Source organism: Castor canadensis, chromosome 6 (genome assembly GCF_047511655.1).
Source record: "Castor canadensis chromosome 6, mCasCan1.hap1v2, whole genome shotgun sequence".
In the NCBI taxonomy this organism is placed as follows: domain Eukaryota; kingdom Metazoa; phylum Chordata; class Mammalia; order Rodentia; family Castoridae; genus Castor; species Castor canadensis.
The window spans coordinates 104,761,696-104,788,463 of NC_133391.1; the positions used below are offsets into that span (position 1 = coordinate 104,761,696).

The 26,768-nt window shown below is 37.8% G+C and overlaps 1 long non-coding RNA gene across 1 annotated transcript in view; it reads left to right on the forward strand.

Annotated features, from left to right (window-relative positions):
- The first annotated feature begins 17,811 nt into the window (after window positions 1–17,811).
- LOC141424175 (uncharacterized) overlaps window positions 17,812–26,768 on the forward strand; it is a 57,347-nt gene continuing 48,390 nt past the window's right edge. The window contains exon 1 of the long non-coding RNA XR_012449122.1: window positions 17,812–17,972. This is a non-coding gene — a long non-coding RNA (uncharacterized lncRNA). The remainder of the gene's footprint in view (window positions 17,973–26,768) is intronic.

The following is a 26,768-nucleotide window of genomic DNA, read 5'->3' on the forward strand; positions in this document are numbered from 1 at the left end:
GGAAGAGATTATGCCTGGAGGTGGGGGTTGGGGTGAAACCAGGGGGAAGCCGGAGGTGGCAGGGAAAGGAGTAGGTGGATGAGTATGGTGTAAATAATATATACATATGTAAATAAATGCAAAAATGATATCTGTTGAAATTCTTCCAGGAATGGAGGGAAGGGGGAATAAAGGAGAATGATGGGTGGGGTGAATTCAAGTATGAAATATTTGATACATTGTAAGAACATTTGTAAATTCCACAATGTACCCCCCACCCAGCACAACAATAAAAAAAGAAGAAGAAACTTTAAGTTGTTCCTTGAACCACATAAGAAGCAGGAGTGGACGCTGCATTAGTTGTGGCAAGCAGAGTAGGCAGAGAGCACCACAGATGCTAAATCTGGCACTCTACACAAATATAGTTAAGATGGGAGATCTGCAATCTGCTGTACTTTCTAGCTTGCCACTAGTGTTATGGTGGGGAACCGTCTTAAGAGCTGTTTTACCATCAAGCCTTCTGACTGTGGGGTTCATCAGGCCCTGCCTTTTTACATCCCCAAGTCACAACAGTCTCTCCACTTCACTAGGTAAGCAAGCAACCACTCCAAGCATCAGTGTAGGCCCAAGAAACTAGTTGTGACATGGACCAGACCATGGTCACAGGATTATGTGGTGGGAAGTGCAGGCTGTGTTGCAGAGGAAAGTGGAAGATGATTCCATTTGGGAAAGGTGGTGTGACCTCTGGGAAGAGGAGCAACAGAAGGTAAGGCAGGACTGGGTTCAACTTCCATAGTCTTTTCAGAGAAAGAAAATGACTCATAGGCCTTTGGCCCCAACTGTTGAACTTCAAAACCAGAGACTGAGAAAAAAAAGGAAGCATCCTTCTCCTTTCTCTCCCCAGCAAGGAAGAACTAGTGACCTTTTAAAAATTATTTTTACTATTATTAGTATTGCTTTGATTTGTTTTATACTTGTTTTGATGTTGTTCACTGTTATTTTTCATACCTTTATCCCATATACTTTTCATTTCCTTCTTGCTTTTCTCTTTTTCCTTTTCTCTATCTCCCCTTTCTTATTGCCTTATTATTAATACTTCTACCTTTATTAATGTTTAACTTCCTAGTTTATTTTATGTTATCTTCACTCCTTTCAGTGGTACTGGGGTTTGAACTCAGAGGCTTTTGCTTGATAGCCAGGTGAGCTACCACTTGAACCATGTCCCCAGTCCTTTTTTGCTGTAGTTATTTTTCAGATACTTTTTTGTCCAGTGCCAGACTCAGACTACAGTCTTATTGTATAGTTGAGATTACAGGCATGTGCCACCATGCCCAGTTCTCAGAGTTTTTTGATTTTTTTTTTGGTGGTACTGGGATTTGAACCCAGAGCCTCATGTGTGCTAGGCAGGTGCTCTATCACTTTGAGCCACTCCACCAGCCCTCTGGTTTGTTTTTGCATTGTTGTTACTGCAGTCTGCTTTCTCCCCATTAAAAAGACAGTGAGGCTAAAACTTCAAAAGATGGCTGCATACTAAAAGGCCCCCATATAGAGCTGGAAGAGATATCTAGAGAAAGATATGGACATCCAAATATAGGAGGCATTTAGAACCCCAAATAGAAATTACTAAAACAGAATCATTACATGTTAGACTATAGTTAAAATAACAAGAGCAGAGAACAAAGAAGGAATATTGAAAGCTGCAAGAGGGAAGTGCTAAGTTACTTACACAGGTATAAGAAAAACAGCAGATTTCTCTGCAGAAACCATCAAATATGAGAGATCATAGAATGATATAGTCAAGCTCTGAAAGTAAACAACTGTCAATCTAGACTACTATTGCAGCAAAGTTATCCTTTAAAATTAATAGAGACATAAAGATATTCCAAGATAAGCACAGACTAAAACAATTCATGTCTACTAAATCACATTGAAGAAGATATTTAAAGGGGCTGACAGAGTGGATTAAATGGTAGAGTACCTGCCTAGCAAGCATGAGGCCCTGAGTTCAAGCTCCAGTACTACAGAAAAACAACAACAAAAATAAAAGTTATTCCACTTTGGGGATGGGGGAGAGAGAGGCAGCAGGAGGCAGCGGGGAAAGATGGCCCAAACAATGTGTGCACATATGAATAAATGAAAATAAAAAAAATTTTTAAAAAGAGATTTAAAAGACTACTACACACAGAAGAGGATAAAGGAAATTCACAATCATAAGAGTTCAGGAAAGAAGAAATCTCACTAAAATGCATAAACAAATAAGAATTAGGAAAGGATCACACTGTATCAAGTCAGTAAACCTGCAAACTTCTAAGACAAACACAGGAGAAAGAAAAGAACAAAAAGTACTTGAGGTAACCAGGAAAAGAAAAGCAACAACAAAATTACAGGAAGTAGCACTTACATCTATTAATAACCCTAAATGTAAATGAACTTAACTTTTCAATTAAGATGCAGGCTGACTAATTGGATTAAAAAACATCTGTTTTTTGACATCAACAAACACCTCACTGGCAAAGATATACACAGACTAAAAGCAAGCTGGAGTAGCTATACTCATATTTGACAAAGAAGGCTTCAAGCCAAAATTATTCAGAAGAGATAAAGGTCACAGCATACTAATAAGGGGAAAAATCCATCAAAGATGTAACAATTGTAAATATATTTTTGTTGAATGTTGGTGTACTCAATTTCATAAGGTAAATGTTACTTAACATAAAAAGACAGAGTTCCAGACACAATAATAGTGGATGATTTCAACACCCACTATTTTTCATCCAGACAGAAAGTTAAGAAAGAAACCTCAGAGTTAAACTATACCTTAAATCAAATGGATTTAACAAATATCTACAGATGTCCATCTAATGATTGTGGAATACATATTGTTCTCAGCAGCCCATCAAGCTTTCTCCAAAATAGATCATGAAAGGAAAATGAAGAAGCAAGAGAGAGAGACCAAGAAAGAACCTAAAACCTCTACAAGCAGCAGGTCTTTATTAGGGAGAGGAGACCTGAGAGGGATTCTTGGACATCTGAGAGGTGCAAGAGCATGCCTTTCTTACAGGCTGGACTTTTTAAGCATACTGTGGTGGAAAAAGGGAAGTTGGAGGGGGATAGGCATTAGGAAAAATGACTGCAAAGGGGAAATGGGGGAAGATGCTGGACATTATCAGGAAGGTCACTGGAGCTGGGCAGCCAGCCAACACGTGTTGTTTATCTCTGATTATTTTATAGAAGGTAGCCATGTTTACATTGTTTTAGTGTTTCTCAGTATTCCAACATTCCAGGCTTTTTATTATATATGTGTATGTGTGTGTGATAAGGGGCATTACTAGTCTTCTGTCTACTTCCTGCTGGCCGGGGAGAATGTGGGGTGTTGTCAAGCCTGGAGAGTTTGTAGAAGCATGATGGCTTTAAATTGCTCCCTGAGGTAGCCCAAGAAATGGCAATAATACACTCCTGTAAAAATCTTTGGAGAATATTAATAAGACATAGTGGAAATATTAAAGCCAGGCAAACAAGGATGAGAGGAACTGCCAATGGAATGAGCCATGGGTATAAGGAGGAAAGAATACAGTAGGCTGTGAGGATGTTAGCTGTTGGGCCCTATCTCTAAGTTTGTTTACTTTGTCTCTAACTATACCAGATTTATTGGTAAAGAAACAACAGTCCTCCCCTCAGAAGAGGCATATCCTGCCTTTTTCAGCTGGGAGGAGATCTAATCCCTTCCAGTTTTGTAGGACCACTGCCACTAATGAGTTGACCTAATCCTGGATTGCAGAAATCTGTAAGGCAATGTTATTAAGGCTTTCTTTTAGAGTTGTGGATAGTTTTTGGAATTGGCTGATTGACACCCATAATCCAGCCAATCCTGTCCCAACTCACTGGAAACTCCCCACCTGACCCCAAAGATTAACAAAGGGACAGTTGTTAACCTTTATATCCCCAAATGGGTGCCAAGGACAGTTGGGCAGACAGTAACCTAACTACAACTTATCTTTCTTGGTTGCCTAGCAGCAATATTTTTTACGACCTTTTTGGTACTTTTCAATTAGCCCCTTATATCAAGCCCAAGCCTATGTGTGGCAGTGGGCTCTAGCTCTCTTGTTGGTAGTGAGGAAAGCTTTGATCTATCCTGTTAAGGTGTCAATGAAAACTAGAAGATATCTGATGCACTTAATGGGGGCCATATTAGTAAAATTCACTAGCCAGTCTGACCCAGGTAAGTGACCTCTTGCCTGATGAGTGGTACAGGTGGGGGGTTAGGGCAGGATGTTTGATAGAGGGTTAGTTTTGGAACATGTTGTAACAGGATGAGTTTTTGTTTTTGTTTTTTTTTTTTAGTGTTTTGCGAAGTTAGGATTAGGAGTAATATGAGTTTTAATACAATGGAGTAAAGACAGAGGGTTAGAGTGGAAGATTTGATGGATGACAGTTAGTATGGGTTTAATTTGTTGTTCTGGTAGAAGAAGAGTATTATTAAGAACCCAGTATCCTTTGTGTTGGCTAACCCCCTGAATTTTTAATAGTTTTATCTCTTTTTGTGTGTAACAATAGTGAATTGGTAGAATGGCCTGGGGGGGGGGTGGTATTTGTTGGGCTGCCTGTTTAGCTGTGGTGTCTATCAAATTATGGCTAATAGATATGAAGGTGTTATTGTTTTGATGTCCCTTACAGTGAAGGATGACAGCTGTGTGAGGGAGAGTGGCTGCTTGTAAAAGGGACATAATATGTTTCTCATTGGTAATTGGGGATCCCTTAGATGTTAAGAAGCCCCGTTCTTTCCATATTTGGCTATTAGAATGGATGATATTGTATGTGTATTTTGAGTCTGTATAAATGTTAACTGTCTTGTCTTTTGCCCTTTGTAATGCTTGTGTAAGAGCATATTGGAAGGTAGTTGTATGAGGAAGGCTATTTGTTTCTATTGTGGTATATGTATTATTATTTGGGTCTCCCTCAACTATTGCATATCCTGCTCTAGCTGTAGAGGTAGTGGAGGCCTTTGTAGAACTGCCATCTATAAACCAGGTGGGGACATCAGGTATGGAGGTGTCTAGGATGTGATAAAGGTTGTAAGTGAGTCATCAGTATCTCAATACAGTCATGAGCTGGGTGCTCTGGGTTAGGTGGGATGTTTGAGGGTAAGAGGGTAGCAGGGTTTAGTCACTGACATTGTCAGAAAGTTAGATCAGGTTATAAGAGAAAGGAGTGTAAGATCTGTACATGAGATGGTGAGATGGAGTTAAGAGCTTTGTGGCTAATTAAGTCTTGAATGTTGTGAGATGACCAGATTATAAGTAAGTTGAAAGTTATTTTTGAGCTTCTGGTATTAAGAGAGCTACTTTGGCCAATACTTTAAATGGGGTCTAGTTGTTTTGAGAGGTAGGCTACAGGAGCTATTGAATCTCCTGCACTTTGGGCCACCAGGCCCAAAGCTTGGCCTTTGTTTGAGTGTAGGTACAGATGAATAATTTTGTTAGGGTTTGAGATGGATGATAAAGCTTATTTGAGGAGATTAAAAGGGGTGAGAAGGGCCCTGTGGCAAGGTAAAAGCTCATCTGGGTCCCCTTTAGCATTTCATATAGTGGTTTGGCTATTATTGAATAATTAGGAATCTAGATTCTAAAATATCCAATTAGTCTTAGAAAAGAGAGGAGCATGGTGGTTTTTCTGTTTTGAGGTATTTGACAATATCCCAGAGTTAATAAAAGTCCCATGAATGAGACTGAAGTTGAAATAAGTTGGGTCTTATTTTTTGATACCTGATATCACCAATGTGTTAATGAATTAAGGGGAATAATGATGTGGGTTTTACAAAAGGACTTTGGGGGGCTACATAAAAGGAGGTCATCTACATATTGGATGAGCTTATTTGGGAAGAGATTGAGGGAATTGAGATCCTGCTGTAGGGCTTGGCCAAAAAAGGTGAGGGGAATCTCTGAATCCCTGGAGGACAACTGTCCAGGTTAATTGTTGGGTGTGATGGGTAATGGGATCTGTCCATGTGAAGGCAAATAAGGGTTGGGAGGAGGGATGTAAGGGTACCATAAAGAAGGCATCCTTGAGATCTAGGACTGAAAAAAAAGAGGTTTGGGGAGGAATCTGGGCGAGAATAATATATGCGTTAGGGACCAAAGGATAGATAGGGCTAATGACAGCACTGATTTTTTTTTAAGGTCTTGGACTAATCTACAGGAACCATTGGGTTTTTTAACTGGGAGGATGGGAGTGTTGTACGGGGAGTTACCAGGGATTAAGAGATGAGAGGTTTTTAGATGCTCTATAATTAATTTTAACCCATATGTCCCTCCCTGCCCAAGGGATACTGTGGACAACAATGGGGATGGTGGGGGTCTTTAAGAGTAATCTTAACAGGAGTATGATGTGAAGCTATGGAGGGGTGGCATGTGTCCCAAACTTGGGGATTGACTTTCTGTAAGAGGTGAGAAGAGGTTTGGGCCTGTAGAAGGTCCTGGATAGGGAGAATAAATTGTATGGGCTGGCCAGAATTAATGAATGGGATAAAAATGGTGGTTTTGAGAATATGGAGTATATCTTGTCTTAATATTGGAAAGGGACAAGCTGGAATAACCAGGAAGGGGTATGTAAAGGACTTAGACCCAAAAGTACAGTAGAGACGGGGTATTATGTTGGGTGTGTTTGGTATGCCATCTACTTCAACAATAAGGAAGGAGGCCTTTTTAAAGGGACCCACCTATTCAGTTAAAACTGATCTAGATGCCCCAGTATCAATGATGAAAGAAATATGTTTTCCAGATACTGCCCCAGTCACCCATGGATGAGTGGACTTGTCAATGGCAGGGGTTTTATGATCTGGGTCTTTTCATTCTCCTAGCAGAAACATTAGTATTGGATCCTCAGTTGGGGGGCTACTAAGAATTTGAGGTTGTATGTGAGGAAAAAGCTGTTTTCCCTGTGGATAGCCCATCTAGTGTTCTCATTGTCCACACCGTGGGCAAGGCCTTCTTGGTGGAAATAGATTAGGGCAAGATTTTGCCCAGTGTCCTTTCTTTCCACATCAGAAGCAGGCCTCAGAGGGCTGTCTGCCAGGTCCCTTGGGTGGGTTTTTCGGGGTGGTATGGGTGTCTGATTTTGGTTTTGGAAGATGGAAGCCAGCATGTGATATTTTGTGTGGGTATTTTTGTTCCTTAATTGTTTGGCTTCCTCATCCCTATTGTTAAAAACCTTAAAGGCTGTGTTTATTAACACTTCTTGGAGGGTCTGGGGGCCCTGTTCAAGTTTTTGGAGCTTTTTTCGGATATCTGGAGTTGACTGGCTGATGAAATGGAAATGTAAGAAAATACAATCCTCTTGGGAGGTGGAGTTTAGATTACTGAATTTAATCATTGCCTCCATAAGGCAGTTAAAAAAGAGGGCAGGGTTTTCATATGGATTTTGTGTGATTTCTTTGATCTTATCATAGTTGACTTGTTTATGGATATTTTTGTCCCAAAATCATATGATCTCAGGAATTTGATCCTGGGTCCCCATCTTGATAGCTCCTTTGAGGCTCAATTTTTAAAAATTTTTTTCATTGTTTTATTATTCATATGTGCATACAAGGCTTGGGTCATTTCTCCCCCCTGCTCCCACCCCCTTCCTTACCACCCACTCCACCCCCTCACTCTCCCCCCTACCCCCTCAATACCTGGCAGAAACTATTTTGCCCTTATCTCTAATTTTGTTAAAGAGAGAGTATAAGCAATAATAAGAAGGAACAAGTGTTTTTGCTGGTTGAGATAAGGATAGCTATACAGGGAGTTGACTCACATTAATTTCCTGTGTGTGTGTGTTACCTTCTAGGTTAATTCTTTTTGATCTAACCTTTTCTCTAGTTCCTGGTCCCCTTTTCCTATTGGCCTCAGTTGCTTTAAGGTATCTGCTTTAGTTTCTCTGCATTAAGGGCAACAAATGCTAGCTAGTTTTTTAGGTGTCTTACCTATCCTCACCCCTCCCTTGTGTGCTCTCGCTTTTATCATGTGCTCATAGTCCAATCCCCTTGTTGTGTTTGCCCTTGATCTAATGTCCACATATGAGGGAGAACATACGATTTTTGGTCTTTTGAGCCAGGCTAACCTCACTCAGAATGATGTTCTCCAATTCCATCCATTTACCAGCAAATGATAACATTTCGTTCTTCTTCATGGCTGCATAAAATTCCATTGTGTATAGATACCACATTTTCTTAATCCATTCGTCAGTGGTGGGGCATCTTGGCTGTTTCCATAACTTGGCTATTGTGAATAGTGCCGCAATAAACATGGGTGTGCAGGTGCCTCTGGAGTAACCTGTGCCACAGTCTTTTGGGTATATCCCCAAGAGTGGTATTGCTGGATCAAATGGTAGATCAAGGTCTAGCTTTTTAAGTAGCTTCCAAATTTTTTTCCAGAGTGGTTGTACTAGTTTACATTCCCATCAACAGTGTAAGAGGGTTCCTTTTTCCCTGAATCCTCGCAAACACCTGTTGTTGGTGGTGTTGCTGATGATGGCTATTCTAACAGGGGTGAGGTGGAATCTAAGTGTGGTTTTAATTTGCATTTCTTTTATTGCTAGAGATGGTGAACATTTTTTCATGTGTTTTTTGTCCATTTGAATTTCTTCTTTTGAGAAAGTTCTGTTTAGTTCACTTGCCCATTTCTTTTTTGATTCATTAGTTTTGGGAGAATTTAGTTTTTTAAGTTCCCTATATATTCTGGTTATCAGTCCTTTGTCTGATGTGTAGCTGGCAAATATTTTCTCCCACTCTGTGGGTGTTCTCTTCAGTTTAGAGACCATTTCTTTTGTTGAGCAGAAGCTTTTTAGTTTTATGAGGTCCCATTTATCCATGCTATCTCTTAGTTGCTGTGCTGCTGGGGTTTCGTTGAGAAAGTTCTTACCTATACCTACTAATTCCAGAGTAGTTCCTACTCTTTCCTGTATCAACTTTAGAGTTTGTGGTCTGATATTAAGATCCTTGATCCATTTTGAGTTAATCTTGGTATAGGGTGATATACATGGATCTAGTTTCAGTTTTTTTGCAGACTGCTAACCAGTTTTCCCAGCAGTTTTTGTTGAAGAGGCTGCTATTTCTCCATTATATATTTTTAGCTCCTTTGTCAAAGACAAGTTGGTTATAGTTGTGTGGCTTAATATCTGGGTCCTCCATTCTGTTCCACTGTTCTTCATGTCTGTTTTTGTGCCAGTACCATGCTGTTTTTATCATTATTGCTTTGTAATATAGTTTGAAGTCGAGTATCGTGATACCTCCAGCATTGTTCTTTTGACTGAGTATTGCCTTGGCTATTCATGGCCTCTTGTGTATCCATATAAATTTCATGGTAGATTTTTCAATCTCTTTAATGAATGTCATTTGAATTTTGATGGGAAGTGCATTAAACATGTAGATTACTTTTGTGAGTATCGACATTTTTACTATGTTGATTCTACCAATCCATGAGCATGGGAGATCTCTCCACTTTCTATAGTCTTCCTCAATCTCTTTCTTCAGAAGTTTATAGTTTTCCTTGTAGAAGTCATTCACATCTTTTGTTAGGTTTACACCTAGGTATTTGACTTTTTTTGAGGCTATTGTAAATGGAATTGTTTTCATACATTCTTTTTCAGTTTGCTCATTGTTAGTGTATAGAAATGCTAATGATTTTTCTATGTTGATTTTATATCCTGCTACCTTGCTATAGCTATTGATGATGTCTAGAAGCTTCTGAGTAGAGTTTTTTGGGTCTTTAAGGTATAGGATCATGTCGTCTGCAAATAAGGATATTTTGACAGTTTCTTTACCTATTTGTATTCCTTTTATTCCTTCTTCTTGCCTAATTGCTCTGGCTAGGAATTCCAGTACTATGTTCAATAGGAGTGGAGATAGTGGGCAGCCTTGTCTGGTTCCTGATTTTAGAGGGAATGGTTTCAGTTTTTCTCCGTTAAGTATAATGCTGGCTGTAGGTTTGTCATATATAGCTTTTATAATTTTGAGGTACTTTCCTTCTATTCCTAGTTTTCTTAGAGCTTTTATCATGAAATGGTGTTGGATCTTATCAAAGGCTTTTTCTGCATCTATTGAGATGATCAAGTGGTTTTTGTCTTTGCTTCTGTTAATGTGGTTTATTACATTTATTGATTTTCATATGTTGAACCACCCCTGCATCCCTGGGATGAAGCCTACTTGGTCATGGTGAATAATCTTTTTGATGTGTTGTTGAATTCGGTCTGCCATTATTTTGTTGAGGATTTTTGCATCAATGTTCATTAAGGAGATTGGCCTATAGTTCTCCTTTTTGGAGGTGTGAGGCTCAGTTTTAAGTGCTGTCTATTGGGATGCTGTTCATGGAGTTGGTCAGCATATTGTTCTGCTGCCTTCCATATTGTCTCCTTTTTATTCTCTGTGAAAGTGTCATTAATAATGTCATAAATGTCACCCCATGTGAGGGCATAGGCCCAAGTAAGATGGAGGAATTCCTTATGGTATCTTTTGGATTGTCTGAAAAGGAGCCCAATCATTGTTCAATTTGGGAGATATCTAGCATAGAAAAAGGGACATGGACTCTGATTGTTCCTTCCATTCCTGCCACCTATTGTAGGGGGGCTGGAGGGGGATGTGTAGATGTGGATAGTTGTAGGAGTGTGGGAGTGTGTATTGGGATTGGGTGTGAGGAGAAGACAAAGGAAGGGAAGGGGCAGGATTGAGGAAAGGTCTTCTAAGGAAAGAGGGGAGGAAGAGTCTTCCAGAGAGGAGAGGAGGCTTGGAGGAGTTGGGTTGGGAGAAGGGAGGGACCGGTAAGGAAGGGGTTCATCATTGGGATCTGGATCAAAAGTTGATGGGAGGGGATTAGGAACAGGAGCTGAGGGGGAGGGGTGAGAATCAAGAAGAAGGACTTGGAGGGGGCTACAGTTTGAACAAAGTGAAGGTTGGGATTTGAGATAAAAGAAAGCCTGAAGATAAGGGGCCTCTTGCCATTTTCCATTTCTCACAAAGAAATTATCAAGATCTTGGAAAATACTGGGATCAAAAATGCCAAATTCAGGCCATTTTGAAGAATTATCTAATCTCTATTGTGGCCAAATTTGTGTGGAAAAATGGATTAGGTTTGTTTATTTTAAATTACTCTTTAGGATTAATTTTGTGAAATTATGTAGGAGACACCCCAGGGATGAGTTATTGGGAATTTTAGAGTGTGTATTGCCCATGGCCAGGGTTAGGAAGTTTTCTCTAGGGTGTCCACAGAAGAAAGCTTACAAAACCAAAATAAATGAACCTGGGGAAGCAGGTAGACATCTCTAACCTACATAGCCAGAGGCCAGACTTGACAGGGCCTAATGGCAGGAGGATGAGAGGGAATGGGAGAGATAGGAACAGTGAAGGTGAGAATGGCCAGAGTCTGATACACCACTGAGCCATGGAGTGCCAGATGGAGAGGCCAGGTCTTACCCATCCCTATAGAAATTGGAGCCAGTGTTGAGTGTGCAGAGTGGAATTGGCAAAAGGCCCTGAAGGATGTTGCAGAGGAATGGGAAGTTAGGGGCCTATATATGACCAAAAGGTCAGGCCCCAGAGCAGTGTGGCTATTAGGTAGAAAATGCCTACTAACAATAACTTCTGGGCTCAAGTCCAATCAGAAGGGGCAGATGACCTTAACCCTATGGCCAAAAGAATTGTCAGTATGGTGGGGAGGCTTAGCAGAAAGTATAATAGTGATAGGGTCATATAGAAGATAGTGAGGAGGGAAAGAAGGGAGAGAAAGAATTTTGGAGAGAGGTTGGACAGTTTGGGGATGGAGTTGGGCACCGGCCACGTCCCTCTTGGGAACTCAGGCACCTCTTGGCCCTAGTGCATCCATATAAGCCCTGGATTGGAGACCCTGTGGGGATGCACCATTGACCATATGAGAATTGCTACAGAATCGCAGTAGCTGGAGAAGGGCATCCTGCACCCCCCCTCAAAACTCTTTTCCAGATTTTGGCACCAAATGAAGGAAAATGAAGAACTGAGAGAGAGAGACTGAGAAAGAACCTGAAACCTCTACAAGCAGCGGGTCTTTATTAGGGAAAGGAGACCTGAGAGGGACCCTGGCCATCAGAGTAACACTCTGAGAGGTACGAGAGCATGCTTTTCTTACAGGCTGGACTTTTTAAGCATACTGTGGTGGAAAAAGGGAGGTTGGAAGGGGATAGGCATTAGGAAAAAGGATTGCAAAGGGGGAATGGGGGAAGGTGCTGGACATTATCAGGAAGGTCATTGGGGCTGGGCAGCCAGCCATATGTGTTGTATTTCTCTGGCTCTTTTATCGAAGGTAGCCATGTTTATATTGTTTTAGTGTTTCTCGATACTCCAGCAGATCATAATCTAGATCATAAAAAAGCCTAATGATTACAAAAAATTGAAATGATGCCTTATTTCTTATCAGGCCGTAATGAAATTTTTAAAAAAGTAATCAATAGTAAGAAAAGTACAAACACATGGAGATTAAACAATATGCTTTTGAATCATAAGTGGATCATTGAAGAAATAAGGGGAAAAATTAAAATATTTCTAAAATCAAAAGAAAATGAAAACACTACTTACCAAAATCTTTAGTCTATAGCAAAGGCAGTTCTAAAAGGGAACTTTATAGTGATGAGTGCCTTTATTTTAAAAAATCTGAGGGATTTCAAATAAATAATGTAATGATGACTCTCGTGGTCTTAGAAAGAAATAAGAACAAACAAAATCCGAAATCAATAGAAAGAAAAAATAATAAAGATCTATCTGCAACTAATGAAATGGAAACCAAAAGAACAATAAAAAGGATCAATGAAACAAAGAATTGGTTAAAAAAAAAATTGACAAACCATTAGCCAAACTAATCAAAAGAAAGAAAGAGAAGAAACAAATTAATAAAATTAGAGACAAAAAAGAAGATATTACAACAGATACTACTGAAATCCAGAGGGTCATTATCGAATATTCTGAAATTTTATATTACAATAAATTGGAAAATCTAGAAGAAATGGGTAAATTTCTAGACACATATGAACTATGAAATTGAACCAAGGTAATATGAAAAAGCCTAAAGAGACCTATAATAAACAGTGACATTGATTCAATCATACACTTTCTTAACCAAAAAACTCTAGAACTGGACAAGTTCACTGCTGAATTCTACCAGATCTTAAAAAAATGGACTAACACTAATGTTCCTCAAATTATTCCAGAAAATATTCCAAACCTATATTACCCTGATATCAAAACTGGATAAGGACATGAAGGAAGGAAGGAAGGAATGCAGGAAGGGAAAGACTACAGACCAGTTTACTTGATGAACACAGATACAGAAATCCTCAATAAAAAATACTTGTGAAACACATACAATAACAAATTAAAATGATCATATGCTATGATCAAGTTGGCTTTTTTCTAGGAATACAAGAAAGGTTTATATACACAAATCAATAAACTTAATACAGCTCAGAAATAGAATAAAGGAAAAAATTCACATGATAATGTCAAATAGATAAAGCCTTTGACAAAATTCAACACCACTTCATAGTAAAAGCCTTACAGAAACTAGAAATAAAGGATCATACATAATACAGGCTATGTATTACAAACAAATAGCTAACATTATACATAATGGGGAAAGCTTGAAAGTATTTCCTCTAAAAATAGGAATCCACTTTTATTCCATATAGTGCTCTAAATCTTTGCAAGAGAACTAAGGTAAGAGAAAGAACCAAAAGAGATGCAAATAGCAAAGGAAGAAGTTAAACTGTCCTCATTTGCAGATGAAGTGATCCTATACTTAAAAGAACCTAAAGACTCCACCAAAAACTCTTATAGCTGATAAATCCTTTTGGCAAAGCAACAAGATACTAAGTTAGCATACAATGAACTTGCTGAAAAAGAAATTAGGAATACAAACACATTCACAAGAGCCTCAGAAAATATGTGGTAGAAAAATAACCAGAGTTTAAAAATCTCTACAATAGAAGCCATAAAACACTGAAGAAAGCAATTAAAGAAGACACTAGAAGACAGATGTCTCATGTTCAGGGATTGGCAAAATTAATATTGGAAAAATGGTCAAATTACAAAAGCCATCTACAGATCCAATGCAATCCTCCTCAAAATTTCAATAGTGTTCTTCACAGAAATAGAAAAACCAATTTTAAAGTTCATATGGAAACACAATAGACCCCAAATAGCAAAAGGAATCCTGATCAAAAAAGACCAATGCTGGTGCTATCACAATACCTGATATCAAACTACACTACAGAGCCATAGTAACAAAACCAGCATTGTACTGGCACAAAGACAGACACATCAACTAATGGAATAGAATAGACAACTCACAAATAAGATCATGCTGCTACAGTCATCTGATTCTTGACAAAAATAGCCCATTTAACAGGTGGTGCTGAGAAAACTGGATATCCAGATGTAGAGGACTGAAACTAGATCCCCATCTCTCACCCTGTACAAAACAAACTAAAATGTAACAGGATACGGTTGGGTTAGTCATGCAATATTTGTTTCTAATTGTTTACCTCTTGAATATTCTTCTAAAAATGAAAATTTAAATTTTTATGTGTTTGGTTTTTAGATATGCGGTTCTTTGGTAGAAAATTCCCATAGTCAGTACTCAAGAAGTATCTAAGATTGATTTGTATGGGTTTTTAAGTCCATCTAATAAATTAAATGTGTTTTCTCTGGTTAAAATAAGAAACTCAAAATGGATCTATGTAGGACCTGAAACTTTGAGAACACTACTGGAAAACAGGGTAAAAACTTCAAGACATAGACATCAGCAAACATTACTGAAAAAGACTCTAGTAGTTCAGGAAATTGGAGCAAGAATTGCCAAATGGGATTGCATCATGTTAAAAAGCTTCTGCACAGCAAAAGAAGCAATTAACAGAATGAAGAGACAGCCTATAAAATGGTTAGAAATCTTTGCCAGGTACTGATCTTTATTCAGGATTAATAAAAATAAAGAATTCAAAAAGTTAAACAGCCAAAGAACAAATAATTCAATCAATAAATGGTCAAATGAACTTAACAGATACTTCTCAAAAGAAGTACAAGCAGCTGATGGATATGTGAAAAAATGGTCAATATCTTTAACCATCAGGGAAAGGCAAATCAAAATGACACTGAGATTCCTTCTCACCTCAATCAGAATGGCTATCATCAAGGAAACAGACTAACAAATGCAGGTTAGGTTTCAGGGGAAAAAAAAAAAAACTATTGTACACTGTTGATGGATATGGAAATTAGTCCAGTGACTGTGGAAATCAGTATGAAAATTACACAAAAAATTTAAAAATAGAAAAAAACCATATGATCCAGCCATACCACTTCTGGGTATATATCCAAAGGAATCTATTCTTACTATAGAGAACCTTGAATACCTATGTTTATGTAATCTATTTTTTGTTTTTTTACATTATCTCCAGTATACTAAAATTTTTCAGTGGTATGTCTTGGTATGAATCTATTTCATCTGTTTTCTGGGGTATTCTGTGGGTTTTTTTTTTTTTTCACTTCCCTATGGATATTTAAAGATTTAGCTTATATACAAAACCTGGGCAAGGGATACAGGAATAAAATGCAATTAACAGAAGAGAAAGTTCCTAAACCAGAAATGCCACAACATAGGTGACCCCCGGCTAACTCAAAAGAGAAGTAGAAGAGAAGTTAAAAGCAAATGAATACACTGCTTGTTTTAACATATAAATCAACCTCAAATGCAGTGACTAGGGCAGAACAAAGAGATCGGCATAGTGATGTTTTGTGCATAAGTTTGGTAGTTCAGGGTCATTTTTCTATCATCAAAATACACATTTCAGCCTTAATTCAAATGTTCCAAGATGAAGCATTCTTTCAGAATCTTTTATTTTTCTCATGTATGCAGACTTCTGCCATCTTACTTAAAACATACATAATCATATATTTTTATGAGGTATGTCTTTTGTAAAATTTTGTTAAAACAGAACTGGAATAAAGTGTAAGGAAATATATTCTGTTATTAAAATTCTATTGCTTAATTCTTTTCTTTCTTTCCCTGAAGATGAAATCAAAGCATTCATCCTAGGATATACCATGAGTGAACAAGAATAGTGATTTCTTTTTAGAGGTTATACTATAAAAGCAGAAAAGATATTGTGGAGAATGGGGTAGAGGATAGGCAAATATTTTCACAGGATATAATTTTATTTACAGTATATTATCTCATTTTAAGTTCAACAACATAAAAATAAATACATATGTGGTCTGTAAAATATTTAATGTCATCTTTAAATATTTATACTTTTCTTTTCCAACCTGGGGAGATTGACAGAGGGTATTTAACAAAGAAATTTTATTCTTTCTTATCTCATTTTAAAGGGTGAGACTAATGGACGCACCAATACTTAACTATTCTGCTACCAAATTATTTTAATTATTGGGATAAAAATTTTCTTTCCCTGAGGCAGTAATACTTTATCAATGTATTAGACTTCACTAGAGGGAGAACACTTCTAAGGATATAGTTCATTAGGTCTCTGCTCTCAACACTGAATTTGGACATTCATCTAGAATCCAGATAAATGACACAAAGCAAACAACACACACAAAAAAACCAAAAGAAACGCCTGTAAGTGAAAATTTTGATGTGTCCACGATTAACTTTTATTACCCTGGCATTATTAGTGAAAGCAATAACTAATAATTGCTGAATGAGCCGTCTAAACTGAATTTTTAAAATTACACTATTTGAGAATAATTTTTGGCTGCAAGATTTAAGTTGATCACATTTCCAGATTCTCAAAAGATATTCTTTACTTCTCTCTATTCAACCACTTAAAAGCTGCTAATTTTTTAAATTATGTAATGAGGTTTATTGGTTAAAATAGGGAAGAAAAGTAAGGTTAAAAAGAAAATAAAGTAATTGAAGTAGTACCTGCCACAGAAATTTCTATCAAAGATTTGAAACTAGTTTTTTTTTTCTTTTGAGACTGGGTCTAACTGTAAACCAGACTGGCCTGGAAGTCACTATGTACCCCAGGCTGGCCTTGAACTACTGATTCTCTTACCTCAGTCTCATGTGTGCTGGGATTACAGGCATGCACCACCATACCCAGATCAGGGAATTGCATTTAATACTGGCCAAGTCAAGGAAAAGTTTTGAGACTGGAAGTCTCAAAAATATTTGCTTACCTGAATCACTAGTGGTAATCCTCTACCAACTGAATCCAGAGGATGCTCAACTTACCATTCATCTGTAACTTTACCATTTAGTCCTACATCTACAAATTAAAGGGGAAAAAAAGTCAAGTTGTCCTGATCTTTTGGAAATAGCATTTAAATCCTAAAGGGTACATGTTCTTCTGAGCAAGATAGCCCTACAGATTTAAGATTTTAATTCCATCCTAAAGTAGATCTCTGACACTTTCCTTTCCACTTACCCCAATCACAGTGTAGTTTGCAGTGACTGGCTAAGGAATGAATCGTACAGAGCCTAAATTAACTCAGTGAGCCTACTTAATGTTGACTTCTGACTCAGAAAAGCACACTACCATATGAGAGGATTAGACCACCAGGCTTCAAATAGCCACATGAATAACTCCTATTATAGGACTTGTATTAAAGTATATAAGTGGTTTGAATGGCCACATACTTTTGAAGTCCAGACTTTGTGAGCATAAATTAGAAAAAAATAAATCTCCAAGGTGCTGCCAGGAGTGATGTTCCAAAGTATTTCAAAGTACACAGTTCTTCCAGTTAATATTCACCATGGAATTTGTTCTCATCCTGAGAGATGCCAAATGTCACCATGAAACACTTTGCCTTCACAAGGGTAGACAGAATGAGAGTACTCAATTTATGAAGTTCTCACACTGTGGTTTTCAAAACCCTTTGTTATGAAAACCTTCAAATGTACAGAAAAATTCAAAGAGCAGCATATTTCTATTTGTTTTAAGGCATTTTGTTACTCCACTATTGATATCCTTTTAACCTGGTAAGTATTTAGAACATTCATAGATCCAAGATTTCAGTGTTTGTTCTTATATAATCTTCTGTTATTTATTTTAAGTGTTATTCTTTTGTAGTGAAAGAACAAAATGTCTATCATTTTCTTTTAAAAATCATTAGGGGTTTTTTTGTGCTCTAGTTTATTATGAATTTGTTTGTGGATTCTGAAAAGAATATCCTCTGTTCATGGGATACCAATATTTTAATTCTGTGTGTTTGTGTTTACTTAATATTAAAAAGTATGCTGTTCAGATACCATCAAAATTATTATGTTTGACCTACTAAACATATAAAATACTAATGGAATTGCTACTGTCTCTTACATTTATAGCTCTGCTTTTTACATTTTGTTGTAAAAAAATAGCTATTTTACTTTTAAATATTCTTTTGTTAAGAGCATATGACTCAACCTAAAAATATTTATTTTTAATTGAAAAAAATTTAATTTATTTTTATTATTGTTATACTGGTGGTACATTGTGACATTTACAAAAGTTCTTACAGTATATCATAATTAGAAAATTGAAAAATTTAACCCCTTGATAATTATTTTCATAGCCAAATCTTTGCAGATGTTAATGTGTCATCATTTTGATTATGTTTTTATGCTTCTTTCATATTTCAATACCTAGTAACACAAAAAGTTAAAATTATATGCTTTTTTCTTATAATTCTGATAGTATCCATTTTATTATTCTACAATGGCTACCATCACATTAAATAATTGAACCCATATTTCCTTAATGATTAGTTGTTGAATAAAATAAAAAAATGTGATATGAAGAAATCAGTATTCCCATCCACTCAAAACCAGATTTCTGCTAAATTGTTTATACACTGACTCTTTTTTAATATGGTGATCTTGATTTTCTTTTATTGAAAACACATAAAATATTTTCACTAATTTAACTCTGGATATCATTGTCTTCAGTATTTACAAATAATCCTTTAATACTATTATTGAGTCTCATATTTGTTTTATTATTCCTTTATCTGAAATGTATCCATATCATTTAAGGGGAATTGATTAGTAACATATGTATGGTTTTAGGCCTTCTGCAACTGAGACTTATTTCTGCTGTCTCATATATGAGTAATAAGTTTGCTTTTTTGTAGATTTCCTTTTTTGTTTTTGGTGGGACTGGGGTTTCAACTCAGAGCTTCACACTTGCTAGGCAGATACTCTATTATTTGAGCCATGCCTCCAGTTCATTTTGGTCTCGTTATCCTGGAGATAGGGTCCCTCAAACTATTTGCCTGGGCTGGCCTCCAATTTTGATCCTCCAGATCTCAGCCTCCCAAGTGGCTAGGATTACAAGCATGGCATGAGTCACCAGCACCCAGCTTCTCTGGAACTCTTGAATTCCCCCTCCCCCCCCCCAGGATTGTAGATGTTTCTCTATTTTCTTTTAATTTATTATGAGGTGTTTAAATTTCTTGTTATAAGTATCCACGGCAAGCCCATGCCTCATGCAAATTCTGCTTCACTTTCTGGTACCTGTAAGGATCTTTCTTTTTTTTTTGAAAGTCTCCAAAGTCATGAAAGCACATTTAAATAGTAATCACTTTTCATAGTGATGTCTTCTTTTTTCCTCCAGGATCGTCCTTCCACTTTGGGCTTTCTAAAAATTTTTTATTAGTGTACATTAATTGTACAGAGCAGTTTCATTGTGGTATTTTCATACATGCATATAATGTGCTTTATCAAGTTCTCCCCTTCTATGATTCTTTCTTATCTAACCTCTCCTTCTTTTTAAACAATTCCAATGGGTTTCATTATACTATTTCCATACATGCATATAAATAATGCAGTCATATTCATCTCCCTATCACCCTCTCCTTTTGCCCTCCTTTCCTCCCACTGCTTCCCACCCCCAAAGAGTTCCCCTGTTTTGCATTAATGTCATTTTTCTTTCTTTCTTTTTGCTTTTAGATCTAGATTCTGCATATGAGAGTAAACATACGATATTTGTGTTTCTTAGTCTGGCTTCTTTCCGTTAACATAATGATTTCCAGTTCCATCCATTTTCCTGCAAATGACATTATTTCATTCTTCTTTATAACTGAATGTTACTCGATTGTGTATATACACCACATTTTTGTTATCCATTCATCAGGTGATGGACATGTAGGCTGATTCCAAAGTTTGACTATTGTGAATAGTACTGCTATGAACATGGGTGTGTATACTGAATTACATTCCTTTGTACTTATGCCCAGGAATGATATAGTAAGACCACAGCACAGTTTCATTTTTTTGTGCTTTTTTCCATTTTTAGTTTTTTGAGGAATCTTCATACTTATTTCCTGGTTGAATTAATTAACATTCCCTCCAATAGTATATTAGGGTTCCTTTTTCCATTCATCCTCACTAGCATTTGTTGTTGTTGTTTTCTTGATGTTTGTCATCTGATTGGAGGGAAATGGAACCTCAATGCCATTTTGATTTGCATTCCTTTATAACTAAAGGTGTTGAGCATTTATTTGTGTGTTTATTGGCAATTTGTACTTCTTTTGAGAATTGTGTGCTTAATTTGTTTGCTCATTTATTAATTGAATTGCTAGTTCTTTTTGGTCTTTAATTTTTGGAACTCTTTTTATATTTTGGATATTAATGCTTTATTTGATGACTAGCTGACAAAGATTTTCTCCCATTCTTAAGTTGTCACTTGATTCCGGTAATTATTTTCTTTGCTGTGCAGAAGCTTTTTAACTTGATGCAATCCCATTTGTTAATTCTTGCTCTTATTTCCTGAGCAATTGGAGTCTTATTCAGAAAGGCATTACCTATGCCTCTATCTTCAAGTGTTTTCCAGGAATAGTTTTAAAGTTTCAGATCTTATAATAAGATCTTTGATCCATTTTCAATTTACCTTTTTATAGTTTGAGACATAGAGATCGAACTTCAGTCTTCTATATTTTGGTATCTATTTTCCACAATGCCATTTATTGAAGAGACTATCTTTGTTCCGATGTATTTTTTTGGCACCTTTATCATTGATCAGATGGCTGTTGCTGTGTGGGCTTATTTCTGAATCTTATATTTCATTGTTGTATATGTCTGTTTTTGTGCCAGTACCATGATGTTTTTGTTACTATGGCTCCGTAATATAATTTGAAATCAGATATTGTGATACCTACAGCATTGCTTCTTTTGTTCAGAATTGCTTTGGTTATTTGGGGTCTTTTGTGCTTCCATATGAATTTTAGGACAATGTATAAGTGATCATCTCAATAGATGTAGAAAAAACATCTGACAAAATATCCGCTCATGATAAAAAGCCTTTGAAGATAAGAGTAATAGAAGTTTTATAACTCAATATAATAAAGTCTATATATAATAAACTTATAGCTAACATCATACTAAGCATCAAAAAACTGAAGCCATTTCCTCTAAAGTGAGGAATAAGACAAGAGTCCTAATCTCTCCACTTTTATTCAATACACTGCTTGAACTTAGCCAGAGCAATAAGGCAAAAGAAAGAAAGAAAAGGAATACAAATAGGAGAAGAACAAGTCAAATTATTCTTATTTTGCAGATGATATGAACCTTTACCTAAAAGACCCTAAAGACTCCACCAAAAAACTCTTCCAGGAAAATAGCAGAATAAAAAGTCAACACTCAGAAATCAGTAGCAGCTAGGCACTGGTGGCTCACTGAGCAGTCTGTAAGCCTAGCGACTCAGGAGGCAGAGATCAGGAGGATCACAGTTTGAGACTAGCCCAGGCAAATAGTTTGTGAGACCCTATCTCAAAAATATCAGCACAAAAAGGTCTGGGCTGGTGGGGTGGTTCAAGTGGTAGAGCACCTACCTAGCAAGTGTGAGGACCTGAGTTCAAAGCCCAGACTGCCAAAAAAAAAAAAAAAAAAGAAAAAGAAAAAACCAGTAGCTTTTCTATATATTAATAATGAAAAGGCTGAGAAAGAATCAGGAAAACAATCTTATTCATAATAGTCTCAAAAAAACTAAATGTCTAAGGATGAATCTAAGGAAGTGAAAGACTTCTATAATGAAAACAATAAAACTTTGAAGAAAGAAACTGAAGAATGTACCAGAAGATGGAAAGACTTCACATGTTTATGGATTGGCAGAAAATAGCTAGAATACTAAAAGCAATCTACAGAGTCAACGCAAACCCCATCAAAACACCAACGTCATTTTTTACATAGTAATGTCTCTTATTAAGTGCTTCCTATGAAACAAGCCCATTTGATATATTGAACCACACCATTTGAACCACACCAATCTTTCAGATGAGAAATTTTCTTCTATTAGGTATGAAGCTTGGGCTGGGAGTGTGGTCCTAGGGGTAGAGCACCTGCCCACAAGGCTCTGAGTTCAAACTCCAGCACTGCTAAAAAAAGATATGAAGTTTCACTTCACTTTTATTTGTTGCCTCTCTGTTCTGTGCCTTTTATTGCTAGGATCTTCTCTTACATAATTTTATTTTCCTATTTGCCCTAGTGAATCTTCCTTCTTAACAAAACACTTTTCTATAACTGTAATTTACTAGTTATGATCCTGTTTTCAATTCCATGGATACATTTTTCAAAATTTATTCCTGATCTTTCTTTGTATAACTCAGTTTCTAGTCAACTCTCTTCTTATTCTACTGTGGTGTCTCATCTTTTAGTTCCTAATTCATAAAATCTAGTTTTTTCCTGAATTTTTGGAAATACAGAGAAAAACTTTAAAATTTCCTATGGTTAAAAAAATTTCCTATGGTAAATGTTCTTCAATTTTGTACTGCTTGTTTATATCATAAATGTGATACTCAAATATAATATTTTCATTAGTCTCTGTGATGGTTAGTTTTATGTGTCAGCTTGATTCAACAAATCTCTAGTGTAGTGTTCTTTCTGGGTGTAGCTGTATGGTCTTTTTGGAAAAGGTTAGCATGTAGACTAAGTGAAGAAGATTCAGTCATCAATGTGGGCAGGTAACATCTGATTCCTTGTGGGCCAGAGGAAGGGTAAATTTTCTCTCTCTTATTGTGGGACTCTTCCTCCAAAATTCATGAGACAATTCTCATAATGGCTCTGTCTCTGTCTCTCTGTCTCCATGCTTCCCCTCCCCCCCAATTTTCTTGTTTCTGTTTCTCTGGTAAACTCTGACTGAATCCTTTGAGCTACACCTCCCTATCTCCACTTATCCCTGATGACCACTGTTTTGTTCTATGTATATTTGAAATTTTCTGTATTCTACATATAAGTGACAACATGCAATATTTTTGTTTCTGTGTCTGTATTTTTTCACTTAATGTAATATCCTCAGGTTCATCCATCCTGTGGCAAATAATAAGATCTCATTCCTTTTGTGGAATAGTATTCTTTTAAAGGAATATTCCCCCTGTATATGCATACCACAGTTTCTGCAGCCACTTAAGTTTCCATTGATAGACCCTTAGTTTGTTTCTGTTCTTGGCTATTGTAATTAATGTCACAATGAACACAGGAGTGCAGATTATCTTTATTAAGTGATGATTTTGTTTCTTTGGGGCATAGTCCCAGAAGAGGTATTGCTGGGACATATAGTAGTTATACTTTGAATCTCTTTTAGAAACCGCCATGCTGTTTTTGTAATGGCCACATCAATCTACATCACCACTAACAGTGTACCAGAATTTCCTTTTCTCTACATACCCCTGCCAACATTTGTTACCTTTTGACTTTTGATAATAGCCATTCTAGTAGATATGAGATGATATCTCATAGTGGTTTTGATTCTATTTCCCTTATGATTAATATTGAGCACCATTTTAGGGACCCATTGGCCATTCTTAACTTTCTTTGGAAAACTGTCTACTCAGTTTTTTGCCCATGCTTTAATGAGGTTATTTATTTTCCACTATTAAGTTATGTCTTCTCTTTATGAATTTTGGATACAAATCACTTATTAGATGTATTGTTTATAAATATTTTCCCTTCTCTTCCAGGAGTTTTATAGTTTCTCATCTTATATTTAGGATTTTTGTCCATTTTGAGTTGATTTTTGTGTATGGTATATGATAGTGGTCCAGTTTCGTCCTTTTGCATTTGGAATTCAGTTTTCTTACCACCATTTATCCTTTCCCCATTGTGTCCTCTTGTGCCTTTGTCAAAAGTTAGTAGTTTGGGTATATATATTCTCTATTCTCTCTCTCTCTCTCTCTCTCTCTCTCTCTCTCTCTCTCTCTATATATATATATATATATATATATATATTCACTATTCTGTTCTCTGGTCTATGTGTCTGGGTGGGTGAAATATGTCATTTTGCAAGTAGTGCAAGGGTTCAGGGTAGGAGAGAAATTTTGAGGTAACCTCAAGGCAGGGTTATTTGTTCAAGTCTTTGTAACCTTCCATTATTCCAACTCTAAAGGGATATAAGAAGGAGCAGGGGTGGCATTATCATATTCTAGCTACTTCCTGCTGACTGAGGGGTGCAGATGATGCATGGGGATCCCTTAAAATCTGGAGGAGGAGCATGGTCTTGACTTGTTCACATGTTGTGGTCTGGGATATGGTGATCAAAAATCTTTGCAGAAGGCTAATAAAGCAAGGAAGAAATTTAATTGTAACAAGAGTACAATGAGAGGGGTGATAATGGCTGGAGCCATGCGGGGAGGCTTCCAAAGATAGTGAGGGAGCTGGCACTTCATTGTCTCAAAAAATGAGTGATGGGTATGGGGAAGACTGAGGCATCAGTGGTGCAGGATAAAGGGGGGAATAGGTGTGCCAGAGTACAGGTTTCTGTTCAGTTAGCAGGCAAGCATAAGTAAGCCTGATATCTGAGAAAGAAAAATACTCCCAGTTTTAACTCCAGGCAGATCCAGGATGTGATCTCACTGAGAAGTTTTGCCTGGTCTGTGTTGATCTCTCGGTGGTAAGAGCTGAAGGTGGTGCTTGTATGTGCCACGGTGAATGGTTGTACCTGTGGTGAGCTGGTGGAGGTTACCGGCTTGCCCATCTTTCAGTTTTTTGGTGGAGGAAAACATGGGTGTTGCAGAGGGTGGTAGGAAGTATCCTACAGTCTTGGGGTGAGAATGGGTCTGGAAAGGAGAGAGCAAAGATGGAAGTGGTCCAGACATCGGGGGGTACAGGAGTCAAAAGCCATTGAGTGGTCGAGGCCAGTGCAAATCCAGCATGTTGGCCAGGAGGGGTTAGTTTTAAACAATAATGATGCAGAGGAATTCAGGATAGGAAGCAATGATAGTGCATTGCTTGGTGAGAGTGAGGCACTTAGTGAGAAAACAACAAGAGTATAAGGCAAAGGGAATAGAAAGTTATTTGGTCTGGGGTGTAGCAGAGGAAAGTTCCCTGGAGCCACAAGTCTTCAAGCAAATCTAGGGTCTGTGAGTTAGAAAGGTTGAAGACAGGAGAATAGAGGTTTTGAAGGTCAATACTAAGGACAGTTAGGAATTGTAGAAAGTGGGAAATAGAGAACATTAGCTAGGGGTTTCTTTGTGTTCCAGGATGGATGGAAGCAAGAAATCTTCAGGGACGTAGGACCCGTAAAGGTGGAGCAATATGAATGAGGGGGGTATAGTTTAAGTCTAGATATGTGAGCCCAGGTTGGGTATTCTTTCAATTTGGCTGCTGTGGTTGTGACTAAGATAATTTTGTATGGTCCTGTCTATTTGGGCTTTAGGAAAATGCTACAGTGATGTGTGGAGAGATAGACAGAGTCACCTATTTTGATAGAAGAAGGGGTCTCGGTGGAGGGCAGAGCTGGGGAAAGTGAGAATCTGAGTGTGCCAAAGGGCAGCTCTGAGGTGAGACAGGAGAGGCTGAAGCAGTGGTGGGGGCAGAGTAGCTGGGGGAGAGGGTAGAGGCCCTGGTATGAGGAGAGGTCGCCCATAGAGAATGCTAAACAGGCTGATTTGGAGGGGTTTCTTAGGCATGGCCCTTATTTTGAGGAGGGCTAAGGGTAGTAGGTTAATCCAATCTAGGTAGGTTTCAATGGCCAGTTTGGTTAGTGTGGTTTTTAAGGTACGATTCGTGTGTTCCACCTTACCAGAAGATTGTGGATGGTAGGGAATGTGGAATTTCAGAGGGATGTTTAGATATTGGGGGCTGTCGATGTAGGAAGCCAGACTTTTGAGGGAGATAGGATGGTTTATGATGAGAGGCTACCTGGGGTTTGGTTGTCTTCCATACAATAGGGTTGATGAGTGGGTTGTCTGGTTCAAGAGCCCTTGGGGAATCAGGGAGAGACTTAGGGAGCAAGTGGTTATCACCAGAGACTTCTTGTAAAACAAACATGGTGGCAGAGGCAAGGAGGGAGAATGTAAAGGAAAGCTCCTAACTTATGGAGGAGGTCTCACCCTAGGAGAGATATAGAGCACTGACCCATGACAGGAAAGGAGTGGGTCAGTGTGAGGTCCCAAACGTGCATAGAACAGATGGAGTTATAGGAGGATACTCAATTTTTCCTGAAATTTCCATAATGGTTTGGGAGCCCTTAATTGAGAGGCCATGCCACTCAGTGAGAAGGGAAAAAGTCACCCAGGAGTCGACCACATAGGTGAATGATCAGCCGGCCACTGTCACTGTGATCCTAGGCTCTTCGGACATACCACTGTGAGTGGTGGGGGTGAGAGAGCCCAGGCCTGCTCATTCCAGAAGCTGGGTGTAGGGGAGGTTACTGGTTTCATAGGCTGAACCAAGGGCTGGGGTGTCCAGCCTTGGGGGCAGTCCATTTTCTAGTGCCCCCATTGTCCGCAGGTCGGACATGGCTTGGAGGGAGGCCTGGGATTAGGGCACGTCTTACCCCAATGCCTTGGATTGCCAAAGCAGAAG